The sequence below is a fragment of the Salmo trutta genome, chromosome 39 (assembly GCF_901001165.1).
Source record: "Salmo trutta chromosome 39, fSalTru1.1, whole genome shotgun sequence".
NCBI classification, from domain to species: Eukaryota; Metazoa; Chordata; class Actinopteri; order Salmoniformes; family Salmonidae; genus Salmo; species Salmo trutta.
The window spans coordinates 10,360,159-10,373,340 of record NC_042995.1 but is presented as its reverse complement, the minus strand read 5'-3'; the positions used below and the strand labels follow the sequence as shown (position 1 = coordinate 10,373,340).

Below are 13,182 nucleotides of genomic sequence, written 5' to 3'. Positions count from 1 at the left end.
AGAAACAGACACAAAAAGTTATGGTCTTGACAGTTCTGGCACTTTATTCTCTATTAAATACATTATATTTCTTCTTGTTCAATTATCTAATTCAGTGCTTGACTTGGACTGAAATAGGTGCCGGTACTGTTTATATTTAGGTGCAGGACCTTCACAATACTGTTGAGCTAATATTCTATATGAGGAACATGAGCTCAAACAGTAGACATTTGAGGTGATGGTTCTCAGCTCCAGTGAGCTCCTGTCCAAGTCAAGCACTGATCTCATTTCAATAAATCTGGTAGCTAAGCATTGACAACAAAACATTAATTCATTCAAATTAGACAAAGTACCTGCTTTAAATTAGTCTACACAACGTAAGTGCACTTAACCTCTCGTAGATTTTCCCAAATTCGCATAAATGACTAAAAAACCATTTAGTACAAGGTTTCTGTATGCTTTAAGCAGCACTATGTACTATTTTCCTGAATAACCTTGTCTTATTTCAATCAAAAACCAATAGTATTTCTCATTCACACCATAGTAACATTTACAGATAAATATAGAAAGAACTGCATGCGTCTGAAGATTAGTACACATGTAGAAAACCGATAATCATTACATTTTGCTTCAAAACAGTAGTGCAACCGTAAAATTGTCTCTTTGCTGCACCCTCACTGCCTGCACTGAAGTACGTTGACGCAGACCGAGCAGGTGCTGCCATTTTACCAGGTTGTGAATTTTTCCTTCCATGGAGCTCTACGGACAATTTCGTCAACCTCATGGCTTGGTTTGTGCTCTGACATACACTATCAAATGTGGGACCTTATATAGACAGGTGTGTGCCTTTCCAAATCATGTCCAATCAATTGAATTTACCACAGGTTGACAACAATCAAGTTGTAGAAACATCTCAAGGATGATCAATGTAAACAGGATGCACCTGAGCTCAATGTTGAGTCTCATAGCAAAGAGTCTGAATACTTATGTAAATAACATATTTCTGTTTCAAATTTTTGATAAAATGTGAAAACATTTCTAAAAACCTGTGTTTGCTTTGTCATTATGGGGTATTGTGTGTAGATTGAGGAGTGTTTTATTTGATAAATTTTAGAGTAAGTCTTTCAACATTTTGTTACGTTACAAAGGCAAGGGGTCTAAATACTTTCCGAATGGGAGAGGGTGATACCTAGTCAGTCGTACAACAATGCATTCAACTGAAATGTGTCTTCCACATTTAACCCAACCCCTCTGAATCAGACAGGTGCGGGAGGCTGCCATAATCGATCTTCGGCGCCCGGGGAACAGTGGGTTAACTGCTATGCTCAAGGACAGAATTACATATTTTTACCTTGTCAGCTCAGGGATTCGATCCAGCAACCTTTCGGTTACTGGCCCAATGCTCTAATCACTAGGCTACCTGTACATATTCATATAAGTAGGCTGTATAATACAAAAGGGGAATAAAAACTATTCTAAAAGCATCTCATAAGTCAATAAAATGATGAGCCATATCATCCTCCACTCACTATCACAAGGGTTAGTAACTACACAGACTCATTTCATATCATCCTCCTCTCACTATCACAAGGGTTAGTAACTACACAGACTCATTTCATATCATCCTCTCACTATCACAAGGGTTAGAAACTACACAGACTCATTTCATATCATCCTCCACTCACTATCACAAGGGTTAGAAACTACACAGACTCATTTCATAGAACTTTAAAACACTGGCAGTTTGTCTACTTCACTTCTTTAGTCTACCCTCTGATCACTCCAGATAGACCAGTCAATAAAACAAATTCTGGCAATTCTGGCGTCAAACCATGCAAGTCTCAGTAGAATGAAGTAACATCTACCTTCTCATTGTAACAGTTCATCATGAAACAGTTCTACTGCAACTTTTCATACACAGTGAGAAGTTGGAATGAATAACACAAACTTAGTTAGATAGAACCTGCTCTTACCATGACTAACAGTTGTCCTAATCTTCTCCTCCTCTTCTTCATCTTTAATGTTGACATTCAGCTCCAGTGTTTGACTGCAGTCTTCCAGCTTCACTGATGCCATCTCTGGATCCTGCAGTGCAAACTGGTCACAATCAGGACCCAGTGACTGTAGGTTTGGACTCCGTGTGGAAGGAGAGAGGCAGGCTGGGTTTGTCTTCACTGTTGATGTTACCGGAAAAAAAAAGAAAAAAAAAGTTAGTCTTGACAGTTCTGGCACTTTCTTTATTCTCTAAAAATCTGGTTTACATTTAGGTGCAGGAGCTCCACATTACTGTTGAGCTAATATTCTATTAGAGGAATATGAACTCAAACAGTAGACATTTGAGGTGTCGGTACTCAGCTCCAGTGAGCTCCTGTCCAAGTCAAGCACTGATCTCATTTCAATAAATCTGGTAGCTAAGCACAGACAACAAAACATTAATTCACATTAGACAAAGTATACACTTTAAATTAGGCTACACAACTTAAGTGCACTTAATCTATAGTAGATTTTCTGAATTCACATAAATGCATCAATGACTCAAAAACCATTTAGTACAAGGTTGCAGTATGTTTTAGGCAGCATTATGTACTATTTTCCTGAATAACATTTTCTTCACTGTATTATTTCAATCAAAATCGAATATTATTTCCGTTCACACCATAGTAACATGTATAGATAGACAGAAACAACTGAATGTCTCTGAATATTAGTACACATGTAGAAAACTGATAATCATTACGTTCAGCTTCAAAACCGTAGTGCAAACGTGAAATCTCTCTCCCTCCCTCCTTCCTTCCCTGGACTGAAGTCTGTTGACGCAAACCGAGTGGCGCCGCCATTTTACCAGCTCGTGAATTTCACACAAAACCAATAACAAAACCCCAAAACCAATAAAGCGAATTCAGAAATCTCAAGTAAATAGATTCTTTATGAAATTACCTTGAGAAAATGATGTACATCCACTCAGACAAACGGCAACTGCTCTAACTATGTAACTTGTAAAATAGTTGCCACTTCCTTCACTCGGCTTGACACAAAAAGAACACATCTTACCTTTACCAAACGTGACACTGGCAATACCGTGTCAGATGTATCCCCTAAAATGGTATCACATGTTCTTTCGATATTAGAAAGTTTAAACCCATTACATACCTGTAGTAATAAATTGAAACGGACACAAATGTTATCTTCTTGACTGCACCGTTTTGGTGCTTTCTTTATTCTGAAGAATGGTGCGCGTCTGTCCGGAACTTCCTGTTCCCCCACTAACACCGTCCGTGCATTCCGGGATCCTTGGGATGGCCCTACTCCATTACATGAGAAGGTGTCGCTGTCTCCTCCGGGACACATCTCTTTTGCATAGAGTTGATCAAGCTGTTGATTGTGGCCTGTGGAATGTTGTCCCATCCCAGCTAGCACAGTGGATCTGGGCCGATTCAAGCTGAGAGTCAGACTCGGCCGACGTCTTGTGGCCCGAGTCTTGGCCTGAGTTAAGCAGTATTACTTATGGCTGGGATGCGGGTATTGAGCTCGGACCGATTCCGGTGTGAGTTTTCTGGACCAAATGTGTTACTTGGGGCTCGGGCCGGTTCCAGTGTGAGTTATCTGGACCAAATGTATTACTTGGGGCTCGGGCCGATTGGGGCTACTCTCTGGCAGATTATTACACGTGCTGCTTTATATAATTAATAACATGCATTATTTATTTATTTTTCCATATTTTCTCATTGTTCTTGTGATTTAAAAAAATACAGTTAACATTTCAATTCTTTAAGAGTCCTGTTTAAGTTGCATTTTAGTATTTTGATACTTTGTGCAAGGCAATTGATAAGCATTAAAAACTTTGTGGGTGGAGCCTCCCGAGCGGCACAGTGGGTCTAATTTTTTTAAACGTAACCTTTTATATAACTAGGCAAGTCCGTTAAGAACAAATTCGTATTTACAATGACATGGCAGAACAACAGATTTTCGTCTTGTCAGCTTGCGGATTCGATACAGCAACCTTTCGGTAACTGGCCCAACGCTTTAACCTATAGGCTACCTGACGCATCAAGCAGTGGGAACTGCGTTCCGGTGCCGGCCGCGTCCTCCGAGTAAGGGCAGGGTTTGGCTGGCTGGGAATCCTCTTCAATTGCGAAGTTGCTAAACTCAGCAAAAAACGAAACGTCCCTTTTTCAGGACCCTGTCTTTCAAAGATAATTCGTAAAAACCCAAATAACTTCACAGATCTTCATTTTAAGGGTTTAAACACTGTTTCCCATGCTTGTTCAATGAACCATAAGCAATTAATGAACATGCACCTGTGGAACGGTCGTTAAGACACTAACAGCTTACAGATGGTAGGCAATTAAGGTCACAGTTATAAAAACTTAGGACACAAAAGAGGCCTTTCTACTGAAAAACACCAAAAGAAAGATGCCCAGGGTCCCTGCTCATCTGCGTGAACATGCCTTAGCCATGCTGCAAGGAGGCATGAGGACTGCAGATGTGGCCAGGGCAATAAATTGCAATGTGCGTACTGTGAGACGCCTAAGACAGCGCTATAGGGAGACAGGACGGACAGCTGATCGTCCTCGCAGTGGCAGACCATGTGTAACAACACCTGCACAGGATCGGTACACCAGGAACGCACAATCCCTCCATCAGTGCTCAGACTGTCCGCAAAATGCTGAGAGAGGCTGGACTGAGGGCTTGTAAGGCAGGTCCTCACCAGACATCACCGGCAACAACTTCGCCTATGGGCACAAACCCACCGTTGCTGGACCAGACAGGACTGGCAAAAAGTGCTCTTCACTGACGAGTCGCAGTTTTGTCTCACCAGGGGTGATGGTCAGATTCGCATTTATCGTCAAAGGAATGAGCATTACACCGAGGCCTGTACTCCTGAGGGTCCGTCATGGTCTGGGGCGGTCTGTCACAGCATCATCGGACTGAGCTTGTTGTCATTGCAGGCCATCTCAACGCTGTGCGTTACAGGGAAGATATCCTCCTCCCTCATGTGGTACCCTTCCTGCAGGCTCATCCTGACATGACCCTCCAGCATGACAATGCCACCAGCCATACTGCTCATTCTGTGCGTGATTTCCTGCAAGACAGGAATGTCAGTGTTCTGCCATGGCCAGCGAAGAGCCCAGATCTCAATCCCATTGAGCACGTACGGGACCTGTTGGATCAGAGGGTGAGGGCTAGGGCCATTCCCCCAAAAAATGTCCAGGAATTTGCAGGTGCCTTGGTGGAAGAGTGGGGTAACATCTCACAGCAAGAACTGGCAAATCTGGTGCAATCCATGAGGAGGAGATGCACTGCAGTACTTAATGCAGCTGGTGGCCACACCAGACACTGACTGTTACTTTTGATTTTGACCCCCCCTTTGTTCAGGGACACATTATTCAATTTCTGTTAGTGACATGTCTGTGGAACTTGTTCAGTTTATGTCTCAGTTGTTGAATCTTGTTATGTTCATACAAATATTTACACATGTTAAGTTTTCTGAAAATAAAAGCAGTTGACAGTGAGAGGACGTTTCCTTTTTTGCTGAGTTTATATATTGGCGGGAACTGGAACAAACTGTGGTACACGTCGATCTAGACCACCCCAAACAGGCTCAATGGGTGACATGTTTGATGAGCATGCAGGCCATGGAAGAATTGGGATATTTTCAGCTTCCAGGAATTGTGTACAGATCCTTCAGAAATGGGCGGCAGATGAATAGTTGGGCAATGGGCCTCGGGATCTTGTCATGGTATCTCTGTGCATTCAAATTACCATCGATAAATAGCAATTGCGTTCGTTGTCTCCCATACCATAACCCAATGCTACCATGGAGTACTTTGTTGACAACATTGACATCAGCAAATGCTCCCCACACAACACCATAAACGTGGTCTGCAACTGAGAGGCTTGTTGGGCATACTGCCAAATTCTCTAAAACAACTTGGAGGTGGCTTATGGTAGAGAAATTAACATATAATTATCTGGCAACAGCCAATAGCATGCTCCCTCAAAACTTGAGACATCTGAGGCATTGGGTTGTGTGATAAACTAAACATTTGAGTGGAATTGTTGTATTTATATTTATTAGGGATCCCCATTAGCTGGTGCCAAGGAAGCACCTACTCAGCTACTCCTGTCCCCAGCACAAGGTGCACCTGTGTAATGATGATCATGCTATTTAATCAGCTTCTTGATATGCCACACCTGTCAGGTGGATGGATTATTTAGACAAAGGAGAAATGCTCACTAACAGGGATGTAAACAAATTTGTGCACATTTGAGAGAAATAATATTTTTGTATGTATGGAACATTTCTAGGATGAAACATGGGACCAACACTTTACATGTTGCGTTTATATTTTTGTTCAGTACATACAGTATACAAAAATAATATAAACTATCAATAACAAAATGTAAATTAAACTGAAATCAGCCTGCTTTTCTGTTCTAATCAGGTTCCTACACAGGCTCAGAAGGATCATTTTCTGGCAACAGTAGTCCTTGCAGTCCTTCTGCCGTGAAGTCTTGGAGGCCCAAAAACTTCTCAGCTGCAGATATAATTATGTCCAACTTCTTGTGCAGTACAATTAATAACTGTGGCTATAAATACTAAAATATCCACCTTCTTCACAGGGGCGGTTCTGGGGGGGGGGGACCAGTGCCCGTGACAACAATTTTGGACCCCCTTGTGGCCTCCCTAAATCAAATCAAATTTATTTATATAGCCCTTCTTACATCAGCTGATATCTCAAAGTGCTGTACAGAAACCCAGCCTAAAACCCCAAACAGCAAGCAATGCAGGTGTAGAAGCACGGTGGCTAGGAAAAACTCCCTAGAAAGGTCAAAACCTAGGAAGAAACCTAGAGAGGAACCAGGCTATGAGGGGTGGCCAGTCCTCTTCTGGCTGTGCCGGGTGGAGATTATAACAGAACATGGCCAAGATGTTCAAATGTTCATAAATGACCAGCATGGTCAAATAATAATAATCATAGTAGTTGTCGAGGGTGCAACAAGTCAGTAACACCAGAGTAAGTGTCAGTTGGCTTTTTCATAGCCGATCTTTGAGAGTATCTCTACCGCTCCTGCTGTCTCTAGAGAGTTGAAAACAGCAGGTCTGGGACAGGTAGCACGTCCGGTGAACAGGTCAGGGTTCCATAGCCGCAGGCAGAACAGTTGGAACTGGAGTAGCAGCACGGCCAGGTGAACTGGGGACAGCAAGGAGTCATCAAGCCAAGTAGTCATGAGGCATGGTCCTAGGGCTCAGGTCCTCCGAGAGAGAGAAAGAAAGAAAGAGAGAATAGAGAATTAGAGGCAGCATATTTAAATTTACACAGGACACCGGAAAAGACAAGAGAAATACTCCAGATGTGACAGACTGACCCTAGCCCCCCGACATAAATACTGGAGGCTGAGACAGGAGGGGTCAGGAGACACTAAATGTGGAGTATGAAATAATTTTTACATAACTAATTTTTGCTATCATTCTTTTTTTACATCCGTTATTAGACAGTGGCAACACGGAACACTAATGATTATGAACATGGTCTTTTGCCTGCTAATGCCTGCAATGCAGTGAAGAAATCGATATGACAAAAATAACGTCTAATGTAACTGGCCCCTCTAACAGTACAACTGGGCCCAGCTTAGCCCCCCAGTTGAAATGGTCTAGACCCGCCACTGCTTCTTCACAATAAGTGTATCCAGATCACTTGATTGACGTACAACATTTGCAACTGGTTGCGGTGCATCCACCACCATATCTTCTTCAGAACTGTGGCCTCTTGCCCCTATAACTCTCTTCACCACCTCCACATAGGAGATTTGCTGTACAGTCCTGATCCTTGACACCTCAACCTCTTTCACCCAAACAGGGCACTCTGGGAATTCGGTAATATGATCTCCACCACAGATGCAACATTTTACATTCACAAACTCTTCAATGCCCCCCAAAATAAAATGCTAATTAGCTGCTAATGTGGCTATCATAAAGAACTACAAGTGACATGATGGACCAGACTGCCGAATCGAGGCAAAGGTAAGGATCTCTGGGTTAACTATCTAATGTTAGCTAAACGTCGTAATGAATAAATACGCTACATTTATTTAAATGGACAATTCTGTGAACTGTCTTGTGCAAATTTTAAATTGACACAATACCTGTTAGCAAAAGGTGTCAGCTGATGTGCAGGAGCTTGTTCTTTTGCATGATGTCTACTTCGATGCTAATTAGCATTATATCATCTCATATATCATCTCAAACACAGCCCTTATTTTAAGTGTTTCTAAAATGAATGAAAAATGAATGGTGTAAAACGATGGGAACTATTTCCCTGTTTCACTGCTAGGTTTTATGGGTATTATTACACTTCCACTGTGGGGCTCTATATGGCTACCGGAGTAAGGGCGAGTGGGTGTGTCTAAAGGAAAGTATTAGGCGTCTGGAAAGGAGTGGGTGTGTCTAAAGCGCTATAGGTTAGATGGTTTTGATTGAGCTGTGTTTTTTCTCTTCTGTTTCTTACCATGCAACTACTGTACTTTTCATTATAATGCCATTGATTGGCTAGCTAAATGGGTGGTGGTACCCATACAACAGGATGTTTACATTGCAACATGGTGGACTCACAGCAAGGTGCTTGTTATCATGTAAGAAATATAGCTAGCTAATTCAGCCAAATGCTATTTCAACATGTTTTTGATGATCTCATTTATGTAAGGATTTGTCAGTGGATATCTGTAATGATAGACTCAGTAATTCCAGTCTGGCTATAAACCTTTTTCTGATGTGATGTCGTTCTTCGGATTTCATCAATCAATTATCTAAGGTTAGCTAATGTCCCCCATATAGCTAGTAATGTCACACATTGCATTCATCCTAGCTATTGTACTATCAACTGGCTTGCTGTATTAGGCAGCTCTAGAAGCGAGGGGAAACTTCATATATTTGTATTATCTATCAAGATTATAAAAAGGCCATTAGGTAACTAGCTAGGATGAAACTGCTGGGGAATAGCTATATAGCTAGCTAACTCCCAATATCAACTGAATTCATCAATGTATCTAAGGATATATTTTTTGAAAATAAACAATATATTAAGCACATAACACCCAGACAGTAGAACTTCAGAGACCTCCTGAGCATCAGGAAAATCTCCTTGTTCTTGAGGTTTATTCTGGGGAACACATGTTAGATAAAAATACAGCTAACTGATGGAAACACAATAGAAAAAAAGAAAGTCTATATACAGTGTGTGTAAATGGCATGAGGAGGTAAGGCAATAAATAGGTCATAGTAGCAAAGTAATTATAATTTAGCAGATTAACACTGGAGTGATAGATGAGCAGATGATGGTGTGTAAGTAGTGATACTGGTGTAGATTGGGTGGGTTATTTACAGATGGGCTATGTACAGCTGCAGCGATCGGTTAGCTGCTCAGATAGCTGATGTTTAAAGTTAGTGAGGGAGATATAAGTCTCCAGCTTCAGTGATTTTTGCAATTCGTTCCAGTCACTGGCAGCAGAGAACTGGAAGGAAAGGCGGCCAAAGGAGGTGTTGGCTTTGGGGATGACCAGTGAGATATACCTGCTGGAGTGCGTGCCATGGGTGAGTGTTGTTATCGTGACCAGTGAACTGAGATAAGGTGGAGCTTTACCAAGCATAGACTTATAGATGACCTGGAGCCAGTGGGTCTGGCGACGAATATGTAGCGAGGGCCAGCCGACTGGTGCCTACAGGTCACAGTGGTGGGTGGTATAAGGTGATTTGGTGACAAAACAGATGGCACTGTGATATACTGCATCCAATTTGCTGAGTAGAGTATTGGAAGCTATTTTGTAGATGACATCGCCGAAGATCGGTAGGATAGTCAGTTTTACTAGGGTAAGTTTGGCGGCGTGAGTGAAGGAGGCTTTGTTGCAAAACAGAAAGTCGATTCTAGATTTGATTTTGGATTGGAATGTTTGATATGAGTCTGGAAGGAGAGTTTACAGTCTAGCCAGACACCTAGGTATTTGTAGTTGTCCACGTATTCTAGGTCAGAACCGTCCAGAGTAGTGATGTTAGTCAGGCGGGCGGGTGCAGGCAGCGAACAGTTGAAAAGCATGCATTTGGTTTTACTAGCGTTTAAGAGCAGTTGGAGGCCACAGAAGGAGTGTTGTATGGCATTGAAGCTCATTTGGAGGTTAGTTAACACAGTGTCCAAAGAAGGGCCAGATGTATACAGAATGGTGTCGTCTGCGTAGAGGTGGATCAGGGAATCACCCGCAGCAAGAGCGGCATCATTGATATATACAGAGAAAAGAGGCGGCCCGAGAATTGAACCCTGTGGTACCCCCATAGAGACTGCCAGAGGTCCGGACAACAGGCCCTCCGATTTTACACACTATACACTGTCTGCGAAGTAGTTGGTGAACCAGGCGAGGCAGTCATTTGAGAAACCAAGGTTATTGAGTCTGCCGATAAGAATGCGGTGATTGACAGAGTCGAAGGCCTTGGCCAGGTCGATGAAGACCGCTGCACAGTACTGTCTTTTATCGATGGCGGTTATGATATCGTTTAGTACCTTGAGCGTGGCTGAGGTGCACCCGTGACCAGCTCGAAAACTGGATTGCACGGTGGAGAAGGTACGGTGGGATTCGAAATGTGTTAAATGTGTAGTGTAGCCTACACTGTGTATGACTATGAATTGGGCAGCTATAGGCTATTTGTTAATAGGATAATTATGTTCTGGCCCACAGACTAGCTACAAGTGTCACGCCCTGATTTGTTTCACCTGTCCTTGTGCTTGTCTCCACCCTCCTCCAGGTGTTGCCCATCTTGCCCACTTATCCCCAGGGTTTTTATACCTGTGTTTTGTGTCTGTCTGTGCCAGTTCGTCTTGTTAGTTCAAGCCTAACAGTGTTTTGTGTCTCAGCTCCTGCTTTTTCCAGTCTTTCTTTTCTCTCCCTCCTGGTTTTGACCCCTGCCTGTCCTGACTCTGAGTCCGCCTGCCTGACCACTCTGCCTGACCATTCTGCCTGCTGTCCTGTACCTTATACCGACGTCTGCCTGACCTGACCCTGGGCCTGCCTACCGTCCTGTACCTTGGCCCCACTACTCTGGATTATCGACCCCTGCCTGCCTTGACCTGTCGTTTGCCTGCCCTTGTTGTTACAATAAACATTGTTACTTCTGCACAGTCTGCACTTGGGTCTTACCTGAAACCTGATAACAAGTTAGGCAACAAATTGACTGAAGGCCAAACCTAGTTTCCAACCACTGTTGTATATTGTGTTAAAGTTGCGACAGTTCGTTTCTGGTATCAGAACAAAATAGTCAGCACGTAGTAACTTCTGATTTATTTGTACTTTAATTAATGCAAACACGTGTGTGGTAAATGGGTGGTTCGTATATATATGGTCTCGATGTTATACCTCGCAGGGCGAACAGAGAAGAGAGCGACACATCCTATTGTTCTCGCTTATATACTCTGACAGAGATAGTTCCCGCTCAAGGCTGGTCTGTCAGAGGGAGGAGGAGCGTGGTTTAAACTTGCTCCTCCTATCGTCGGCGTGCAGGCTGGTCCCAGCCTAGTGACGCACTTCCTGTCGCCGGGTGTCGTTCTTCCTGTCTTCAGCAGTTGATTTATCCGTAGTTTATATACTTAATATTGTAGCATAGCTTCCCCGGTATATTATAAAGGTTATGCATACAAATAGCCAGTTCAACCCTAACAATTGTCAATTCAATCTCCCCCTTCACCATCATCATCAAACAGATCATTCAAACATGTGGATATAGTGCTAAAGTTGAAGGACTCATTGTCTTTGTGAATTGAAATTATGTTCCCCACCAGTGACCTCAGAAGTGGAAACAACGATACAATGTAGTCTAACAACATCTCTCTCAAACAGCACAGATGTGAGATGTGTTTCACTGTAGAAGCACTGGTCCTCTTACATTTTAATTCCAGGTTACATATTACAATATTTAAGGGCATATCAGATGGTCTGCTCTGCCCATAACAGTCACACCAAGCATAGGGTTGGTTGGTAAAAGATTGAAATGAGTAAATAATGTACCTGTGAATAGCTCCCCAATACCATCTGATGTATATATTTAATGTATTACATGAATGGTGAACACAGCCCTTCCAACAATACATTTAAATCGTGTTTTACTGTGATTGAATACATTCAGCAGGGTGGAAACAATGTAATCCATTTCAAATGTGTCTCCCAGTGCATCTTTACTTCCAGGCTATTATGACACATCTGGCAGTTTCTTCTATGTTCCAAGTTTTGTGGTCACTACCATTCCACAACAATACCATGCTATGTATTTTTAATTGTACTACAATCGTACATTTTTGTAAGGGCTGTTCTTCACTTCAGAGTGCTGCTGCAGGCTCTCTGCGTCTCTTGACCATCTCGGGCAGGCCGGGTACAAAGTTCAAGGCGCGCTCTCCACTTCCCTCCAGTAGTTATTTAGCCTGATAATACGTCACTCCCGAAAGACACAAGCAAAAATGCTTGCATAACTGTAGCAGCCTAAACACAGACTCATTAGTGATCTGACATGCTGTATTGCATGGAAACTGTAGGCTATTAACAACAACAGCTACATAATCTAGTTTACTATGGCCCTGTCCGTCTGACCGGGGTAAACAAAGTGGTAATGTTGTGTATTGTATATACAGTATTTCACTTCAAACAGTTTATTTCATTTAATTATACACAGGAGAAAAAAAAGTGGTTGCGCACCGGGGCAGCAGGTAGCCTAGTGGTTAGAGCCTAGTGGTTAGAGCCTAGTGGTTAGAGCCTAGTGGTTAGAGCCTAGTGGTTAGAGCCTAGTGGTTAGAGCCTAGTGGTTAGAGCCTAGTGGTTAGAGCCTAGTGGTTAGAGCCTAGTGGTTAGAGCCTAGTGGTTAGAGCGTTGGACTAGTGACCGAAAGGTTGCAAAATCGAATCACGAGCTGACAAGGTAAAAATCTGTCATTCTGCCCCTGAACAAAGCAGTTAACCCACTGTTCCTAGGCCATCATTGAAAATAAGAATTTGTTCTTAACTGACTTGCCTAGTTAAATAATGGTAAAACATTTTTTTATCATGTACAAACATTTATTACATTCTTGTCATTTAGCAGATGCTCTAATCCAGAGCGATTTACAGGAATATTCAGGGTTAATTGCCTTGCTCAAGGGCACAATGACAGATTTTTCACCTAGTCAGCTTGGGA

At 42.5% G+C, this 13,182-nt stretch overlaps 2 protein-coding genes across 7 annotated transcripts in view; both read right to left on the bottom strand.

Annotated features, from left to right (window-relative positions):
• The window catches only part of LOC115179515 (zinc finger protein OZF), a 919,448-nt gene that overhangs the window by 330,693 nt on the left and 575,573 nt on the right, over positions 1-13,182 (bottom strand). Inside the window, exon 1 of one of the 6 annotated variants that reach the window (XM_029741124.1) lies at positions 1,953-2,047. The exons of the other annotated variants lie outside the window; for them this stretch is intronic. The gene's annotated coding sequence lies outside the window, so the exon portion shown is untranslated. Of the gene's footprint in view, positions 1-1,952; positions 2,048-13,182 lie in introns of those variants that run through there. 6 annotated transcript variants of the gene reach the window in all.
• LOC115179539 (gastrula zinc finger protein XlCGF17.1-like) overlaps positions 1-13,182 on the bottom strand; it is a 558,171-nt gene that overhangs the window by 276,931 nt on the left and 268,058 nt on the right. The gene's annotated exons all lie outside the window — the stretch shown is intronic.